At 41.1% G+C, this 9,288-nt stretch overlaps 2 long non-coding RNA genes across 2 annotated transcripts; one reads left to right on the forward strand and one right to left on the reverse strand.

Annotated features, from left to right (window-relative positions):
* The first annotated feature begins 3,317 nt into the window (after positions 1-3,317).
* On the forward strand, positions 3,318-5,114 carry LOC139027042 (uncharacterized). Its single transcript, XR_011479072.1, has 2 exons — positions 3,318-4,161; positions 4,378-5,114. It is a non-coding gene; the product is annotated as an uncharacterized lncRNA (long non-coding RNA).
* Positions 4,727-5,396, reverse strand: LOC139027043 (uncharacterized). Its single transcript, XR_011479073.1, has 3 exons — positions 5,379-5,396; positions 5,119-5,198; positions 4,727-4,769 (listed from the first exon to the last, which is right to left on the reverse strand). It is a non-coding gene; the product is annotated as an uncharacterized lncRNA (long non-coding RNA).
* Positions 5,397-9,288: the final 3,892 nt, after the last annotated feature.

The following is a 9,288-nucleotide window of genomic DNA, read 5'->3' on the forward strand; positions in this document are numbered from 1 at the left end:
TTGGATCTAATATGCTCTAGTGGTGACGACAGTTATCCTCCATGTTGGATCTAATATCTCTAGTTAAAGACAGTTATCCTCCATGTTGGATCTAATAGCTCTAGTAGTAAGACATCTATCCTCCATGTTGGATGCTAATATCTCTAGATAAGAACAGTTATCCTCCATGTTGGATTCTAATATCTCTAGTAGAAGAACATGTTATCCTACCATGTTGGATCTAATATCTCTAGCATAAACAGTTATCCTCCATGTTGGTATCTAATTCTCTAGTAGTAGACAGTATCCTCCATGTTGGATCTAAATATCTCTAGTAGTGAGACAGTTATCCTCCATGTTTGGATCTAATATCTCGTAGTAGTGAAGACAGTTATCCCTCCATGTTGGATCTAATATCTCTAGTAGTAAGAAGTTATCCTCCGATGTTGGATCTAATATCTCTAGTAGTAAGACCAGTTATCCTCCATGTTGGATCTAATATCTCTGAGTAGTAGACAGTTATCTCCATGTTGGAATCTAATATCTCTGTAGTGAGGACAGTTATCTCCATGTTGGATCTAATACTCTCATAGTAGTAGACAGTTATCCTCCATTGTTGGATCTAATATCTCTAGTAGTGTACAGTTATCCCCATGTGGAGCTAATATCTCTAGTAGTAAGAACATTATCCTCCATGTTGGAGTCTAATATCTAGTAGTAAGACAGTTATCCTCCTGTTGGATCTAATATCTTCTAGCAATAAGACAGTTATCCTCCATGTTGGATCTAATATCTCTAGTAGTAAGACAGTTATCCTCCATGTTGGATCTAATATCTCTAGTAGCAGACAGTTTATCCTCCATGTTGGATCTAATATCTCTAGAATTAAGACAGTTATCCTCCATGTTGGATCTAAATATTCTAGTAGTAGACAGTTATCCTCCATGTTGGATCTAATATCTTCTAGAATAAGACAGTTATCCTCCATGTTGGATCTGAATATTCTAGTAGTAGACAGTTATCTCCATGTTGGATCTAATATCTCTAGTGTGAGACAGTTATCCTCCATGTTGGATCTAATATCTCTAGAATAAAACAGTTATCCTCCATGTTGGATCTAATATCTCTAGTAGTAAGACAGTTATCCTCCATGTTGGATCTAATATCTCTAGCATAAGACAGTTATCCTCCATGTTGGATCTAATATCTCTAGCAATAAGACAGTTATCCTCCATGTTGGATCTAATATCTCTAGTAGTAAGACAGTTATCCTCCATGTTGATCTAATATCTCTAGTAGTAAGACAGTTATCCTCCATGTTGATCTAATATCTCTAGTAGTAACAGTTATCCTCCATGTTGGATCTAATATCTCTAGTAGTAAGACAGTTATCCTCCAGTTTGGATCTAATATCTCTAGATAAGACAGTTATCCTCCATGTTGGATCTAATATCTCTAAATTAAGACAGTTATCCTCCATGTTGATCTAATATTCTCTAGCAATAAGACAGTTATCCTCCATGTTGGATCTAAATATCTATGGTAAGACAGTTATCCTCCATGTTGGATCTAATATCTCTAGATAAGACAGTTTATCCTCCATGTTGGATCTAATATCTCTAGTAATAAGACAGTTATCCTCCATGTGGATCTAATATATCTAGTGTAAGACAGTTATCCTCCATGTTGGATCTAATATATCTAGTATAGATGAGACAGTTATCCTCCATGTTGGATCTAATATCTCTAGTAGTGAGACAATTTATCCTCCATGTTGGATCTAATATCTCTAGCAATAAAACAGTTATTCTCCATGTTGGATCTATATAGCTCTAGATAAACAGTTATCCTCCATGTTGATCTAATATCTCTAGTAGTAAGACAGTTATCCTCCATGTTGGATCTAATATTCTCTAGAATAAGACAGTTATCCTCCATGTTGGATCTAATATATCTTAGTAGTGAGACAGTTATCCTCCATGTTGGATCTAATATCTCTTAGTGTGAAGACAGTTTATCCTCCATGTTGGAATCTATATCTCTAGCAAAAAACAGTTATCCTCCATGTTGGATCTAATAGCTCTATAGTAAGACATTTATCCTCCATTTGGATCTAATATCTCTAGATAAAACAGTTATCCTCCATGTTGGATCTAATATCTCTAGTAGTAAGACAGTTATCCTCCATGTTGGATCTAATATCTCTAAGCAATAAGACAGTTATCCTCCAGTTGGATCTAATATCTCTAGTAGTAAGACAGTTACTCCTCATGTTGGATCTAATATCTCTAGTGTGAGACAGTTATCCTCCATGTTGGATCTAATATTCTCTAGAGTGAGACAGTATCTCCATGATGGATCTATACTCTCTGTAGACTGAAGACAGATTATCTCCATGTTGCGATCTAATCTTATTTATATATGAAGACAGTTATCCTCCATGTTGGTACTAATATCCTGATAAAGACAGTTATCCGTTCCATGTTGGCATCTAATTATCTCTAGTCGTGTAGACAGTTATCCTCCATGTTGGAATCTAATACTCTGTAGTAGGACAGTTATCCTCCATGTCTGATCTAAATTATCATCTAGTATTGAGACAGTATCCTCCATTGTTGGATCTGAATTATCTCTAGTTAGTAAGACAGTTATCCTCCATGTAGGGATCTAATATCTCTAGTGATAAGCACAGTTTATCCTCCATGTTGATCTAAATATCTCTTAGTCAGTAGAGGACAGTTATTCTTCCAATGTTGGATCTAATATCGTCTAGATATGAGACAGTTATCACTCCATGTTGGATCTAATATCTCTAGTACTAAGACAGTGTAATCCTCCCGATGTGGATCTTAATTATCCTAGCAATAAGACAGGCTTATCCTCCATGTTGGATATTCTAATATCCTGCTGAGTAGTTTAAAAAACAGTTATGCCTCCATGTTGGAATCTAATTATCTCTAGCGAATAAGACCAGTTTATCCTCCATGGTTTGGATCTAATATCTCTAGTAGGCTAAGGGACAGTTATCCTCCATGTTGGATCTAATATCTCTAGCAATAAGACAGTTATCCTCCATGTTGGATCTAATATCTCTATCAATAAAACAGTTATCCTCCATGTTGGATCTAATATCTCTCGTAGTAACACAGTTATGCTCCATGTTGGATCATCATCATCAGGATTATGTTGACAATTAGATACTGTACGACTGTGGAGTTTAACAGCGYTGCCTAAAGACTCCAACTTTCATATTTTTTCTTCAGAGATGCCTTATTAGGATAACAAGAGAGGCCGCAATAGAAGGTCATGAGTTAAACCGTCTGACTTTGTCGTTCACACAGGACAGACATGTGGATCCTCTGGGGAGCCTCAGCAACAACATGATGCTGACGAGACAGAGAAGAGTCTCTCCACATCAGAACACCTCAAGAAACACCAGCGGAGACCCACAAGGAAGAGAACTCACTGCTGCTCTGACTGTGGGAAAGGTTACAAATATTCATCAGCTCTTAAAAAACACCAGAGATTCCACACTGGAGAGACAATATACCACTGCTCAGACTGTGGGAGGAGGTTTACTTCCTCAGTCGGAATGCAATTACATCAGAGAACCCACACCGGAGAGAAACCATACCACTGCTCAGATTGTGGGATGGGTTTTACAACCTCATGTAGACTGGTATCACACCAGAGAATCCACACCGGAGAGAAACCATACCACTGCTCTGACTGTGGGATGAGTTTTACTACCTCAGGTGGAATGATATCACACCAGAGAGTACACACTGAGAAGAGTTTTGCTGCCCGGAAAGCCCTGGCTACACACAAACGAATCCACACTAGGGAGAAACCGTTTCACTGCTCCGACTGTGAAATGAGCTATATTACCTTCAGTGGCCTGAAAACACACCAGTCTAAACATACCGGAGAGAAACCGTATAGCTGTGATGTATGTGGGGATAGTTTTTCTCTCTCCACAACCCTATCTATACATAAACGAACACACACAGGTGAGAAACCTTACCAGTGCTCTGACTGTGGAATTAGCTTTTCTGCCTCAAGCGGCCTGAGAAGACACCAGAGAAAACATACAGGAGAGAAGCCTTATAGCTGTGAACAGTGTGGGAAGAGTTTTCTTCGAGCAGATTCCCTGGCAAAACACAAGGCAAGAACCACAGAGTGGTGGAATGATCTCCAACCCAGACCTGAGTAGTAGAACACAAGTGTGGAATGATCTCCAACACCAGACCTGGAGTAGTAGAACACAGAGTAAAGGATCTCCAACACCAGACCTGGGTAGTAGAACACAGAGTAGAAGGATCTCCAACACCAGACCTGAGTAGTAGAACACAGTGTGGAATGATCTCCAACACCAGACCTGAGTAGTAGAACACAGAGTAGAATGATCTCCAACACCAGACCTGAGATAGTAGAACACAGAGTAGAATGATCTCCAACACCAGACCTGAGTAGTAGAACACAGAGTGTTGAATGATTTATTTGTGACTTTTGATGTGTTTGTGTTCAACTTGTTTCACATTAATGTATTTAAAAATCCTACCACTTTTGATTGATCGAATGTCAAATTATCACATTTTTAATTTTGTAAATGATGGAACATTTATAGAGAATGTTCTAGGAGCATCAGGACAATAAATGTGATGTTTGGAGACCCTAGAAGCTTTCACATTCCAGATGTTGCTGTATATAACCTGGGACCCTAACCCTGGGACCCTAACCCTGGGACCTAAACCTGGAACCCTAACCCTGGGACCCTAACCCTGAGACCCCTCCCTAACCCTGGACCCTAACCTTGGAACACTAACCCTGGGACCCTAACCCTGGAACCCTAACCCTGGGACCCTAACCCTGGGACGTAGTCTTGTTTTCCAGAACCCTAACCTGGAACCCTAACCCTGGGACCCTAACCTTGGAACACTAACCCTGGGACCCTAACCCTGGAACCCTGACCCTGGGACCCTAACCCTGGAACCCTAACCCTGGGACCCTAACCCTGGGATGTAGTCTTGTTTTCCAGAACCTAACCCTGAGACCCTAACCCTGAGACCCTAACCCTGAGACCCTGACCCTGGGACCCTAACCCTGGGACCCTAACCCTGGGACCCTAACCCTGGACACTAACCCTGGGACCCTAACCCTGGGATTGAGTCTTATTTTCCAGAACCCTAACCCTGGGACCCTGACCCTGGGACCCTAACCTGGGACCCTGACCCTGGGACCCTAACCCTGAGACCCTAACCCTGAGACCCTAACCCTGGAACCCTGACCCTGGGACCCTAACCCTGGGACCCTAACCCTGAAACCCTAACCCTGGGACCCTAACCCTGGGACCCTAACCCTGGGACCCTAACCCTGGAACCCTAACCCAGGACCCTAACCCAGGGACCCTAACCCTGGGATTGATCTTATTTTCCAGAACCCTAACCATGGGACCCTGACCCTGGGACCCTAACCCTGGAACCCTAACCCTGGACCCTGAACCTGGAACCCTAACCCTGGGACCCTGGGACCCTAACCCTGGGACCCTAACCCTGGGACCCTGACCCTGGGACCCTGACCCTGGGACCCTAACCCTGAGACCCTGACCCTGAGACCCTGACCCTGGGACCCTAACCCAGGGACCCTAACCCTGGGACCCTAACCCTGGGACCCTACCCTGAGATTGAGTCTTACTTTCCAATGGGACAATGACACATTTAAATGCCAAACACACACCAGAATGTCTTTCCAAGAAGTGTTGAGTGTTCCTGACTGGTCCAGTCTTAGTCCTGACATATCTACTTGAAAATCAGAGACCTGGTGTTGGATTCTGGGTAAACTCTGACCATTGTTATACGCAAAAGCATAGTAAATACAGGAGTGGAAGAGACTGGTTTTTATGTCAGAGGTTAATGGTTCTCTGTAGAAAGACAGATGGCTTTGGAATGTGTTGGCTGAACGGGAGGAGATCACAGGATTGCTTTAGGGAAGCGGATGGACATCTGTGGATTAGGCGAAAAGAGGGGTGAGGTCAGGTCAGATCCCCTGGAAGGGAGAAATTATGGTTCATTATCCTATTAGCCTCTTCCTGTCGAACCAGAAGATGTAAGGATTGGAGAGGAGTGTCCCAAGTGGTGTATATATACTTGTGATGATGGAAACATGTTTTTGTCTGAATTACAGCTGTAACGACCCTTTGGGAAGAATTAAACCTGGTTAAGTTGCTCTAGTGTCCGTGAGTTGTTTACTCTGAACAATGTGAACCAAACAGATGGTTTGAATGTTCCAGTCCATCCATGATTCCCAAAACAAATTTACTGAGCTTGAGCAGTTATCACAAAAAACAATGAATACATGAGTTGTGCAAGTAGAGTCTTATTCAAAACCCAACCAACCAAKCAAAAGAGACCCAGGAAACCTAAGCTTATGCCAGTGGCTTGTGGCTATCAAGAATGAAGCAGTGACCAAAGATTATCAGAGGGATTTTCAGGCTGAACTGATGGTGAGTCCATTTTGACGACAGCTGAGAAGTGATGCGATACCATAGATTTTTTCCCCCCCTTCACAACAAATCAGAAGATTCGTAACATTAGTTAGCTTGCTAGCCTAGCTGGGTAAGCTAGCTGGGTAAGTTAGCTTGCTAGCTTAGCTGGGTAAGTTAGCTTGCTAGCTTAGCTGGGTAAGTTAGCTTGCTAGCTTAGCTGGGTAATTTAGCTAGCTAGCCTAGCTGGTCCTGTATTGAACTATGATTGCCATCAGCTAAATCATATAGATATTTTCACTTACGCCACAATTTCACTTACGCCACAGTACTGGTAGTCACTGCTAGACTGGTAGCTACCTTCCGCAGAGTAAACATGTTTGTTCATTCTATCTTTGACTGACGTTAGCTAAAGTAAGCTAGCTAATGTTAGCCATCTATTCCACCCTCGTCTGGAAAACACTCCGGAACTAAAAATATAATTGTCTTTATAGCTACCTCACACTGTGTGTTGGTAGTGATGGGTTCTGACTTATAAACTTGAAACATCCTTAATCATGTCACAGAGGGAGAGAGAGGAATCAACCCATCAGTAGCAACGGTGTATAAATCGGTTGGTTAGTCGGTTCTCGGGCCATTCGCAGCTGGCTAGCAATATTTAGTGGCCGATTTAGTGACGCTGCTCTGTAAAAAAGACAATGTTCCTGGAGTTTAACCTTTAGTGGTTCTTCAGATTGGAACAGTTCTTCAAAGAACCCCTTTAGTGGTTCTTCATAACATTCAGAACAACCTTAATTTCTACTCCCCTGTTATTATTAATAGTAATAATAACAATAGTAATATAATAATATTAATAATAATAATAATATGCACAACAATAACAACAATATTTTAGTTTTCAGTGTTTATTATGATTTGAGTGGCAAAGCAACAAAAAATATATATAAATTACTTGATTTCCCCCCACTGTAACACGGTAACATTAGTATGCCATTAATACACAATATGGGGTTCAGTAGATAGACTAAAGCTAGCTAGGCACCGTGTCCTCTTAGTGCTGCCATTGGCTGTAGCTGAGCTTCTAACGTTTTCTTTCCAATCATTGACAAGATATTCCCGGTTGAACCCGGAATGGTTGAACGTCACCGTGTATCTAATAGATGCTCTGTCGTCAAATGTGTGTCGATGAGAGGAATCACTTGAAGCTATTGCGTCTGGTCAATTCTCAGTAAGACAAAAAAAACGTCCAGTTGACACAAACATGAATTATATCTAGAAACCGTTTCTCTAGAGCACACAAATAATCACACCTATACTCGGCCTAAACATCAACACCACAGATGACTTCCACAAGTCTGTGAACAATCTAAGAGACAAGGCAAGAAGGGCCTTCATCAACGCCATCAAAAGGAACATAAAACTCAACATCCCAATTGGCTAAAAAATACTTCAATCAGTTATCGAACGCATTTCACTCTATGGTTGTGAAGTCTGAGACTTGCACGCAGAATTCTGCAAAAAATATACTTTGTGTACAACGCAAAACCTCTAACAATGCATGCAGAGCAGAATTAGGATCAAAATCCAGAAAAGAGCTGTTAAATTCTATAACCACCTAAAGGGAAGCGATACCTACAGAGAGATTAACCTCTCAGCCAGCTGGTTCAGGGGCTCTGTTCACAAACACAAACAGACCTCACAGAGCCCTGACCTACAGAGAGATGAACCAAGAGAAGAGTCCCCTCAGTGAACTGGTTCTGGGGCTCTGTTCACAAATACAAACAGACCCCACAAAGCCCCAGGACAGCAACACAATTAGACCCAACCAAATCATGAGAAAACAAAACGATAATTACTTGACACATTGGAAAGAATTAACAAAAAAACAGAGCAAACTAGAATGCTATTTGGCCCTAAACAGAGAGTACACAGTGGCAGAATACCTGACCACTGTGACTGACCCAAACTTAAGGAAAGCTTTGACTCTGTACAGACTCAGTGAGCATAGTCTTGCTATTTCCATAGGCAGACGTGGCTCTCGAGAGATGACCCACTGCCCACAAAATGAGGTGGAAACTGAGCTGCACTTCCTGACCTCTAGCTGCCAATGTATGACCACGTTAGAGACACATATTTCCCTCAGATCACAAAGAATTAGAAAACAAATCAAACATCAATAAACACCCATATCTGTGTGATCAAAAATACAGTGGTGTAAAGTACTTAAGTAAAACTACTTTAAATACTACTTAAGTCATTTTTTAGGGGTATCTGTACTTTACTATTTATATTTTTCCCAACTTTTACTTTTACTTCACTACATTCCTAAATAATAAATGTACTTTTTACTACATACATTTTCCTGACACCCAAAAGTACTCCTTACATTTTGACAGAAAAATGGTCCAATTCACACACTTATCGAGAGAACATCCCTGTCATCCCTACTGCTCTGATCTGGGGGACTCATTAAACACAAATGCTTTGTTTGTAAATCGTGTCTGAGTGTTGGAGTGTGCCCCTGGCTAGCTGCCTGGCATCATTAATAAAAATAATAATGGTGCCATCTGGTTTGTTTAATATAAGGAATTTAAATGATTTATATTTTTACTTTTGATACTTAAGTATATAAAACCAAATACTTTTAGACTTTTACTCAAGTAGTATTACTGGGTGACTTTCACTTTTACTTGAGTTATTTTCTTTACTTTTACTCAAGTATGACAATTGAGTACTTTTTTCCACACTGTCAAAATATCTGGGAAATACCGCAGTGTGAAATTACAGCAGCAAAATGTGTGGCCTCCCGTTGTGCATCTCCCTCTTGT

Source organism: Salvelinus sp. IW2-2015, unplaced genomic scaffold, assembly GCF_002910315.2.
Source record: "Salvelinus sp. IW2-2015 unplaced genomic scaffold, ASM291031v2 Un_scaffold6979, whole genome shotgun sequence".
NCBI lineage: Eukaryota > Metazoa > Chordata > Actinopteri > Salmoniformes > Salmonidae > Salvelinus > Salvelinus sp. IW2-2015.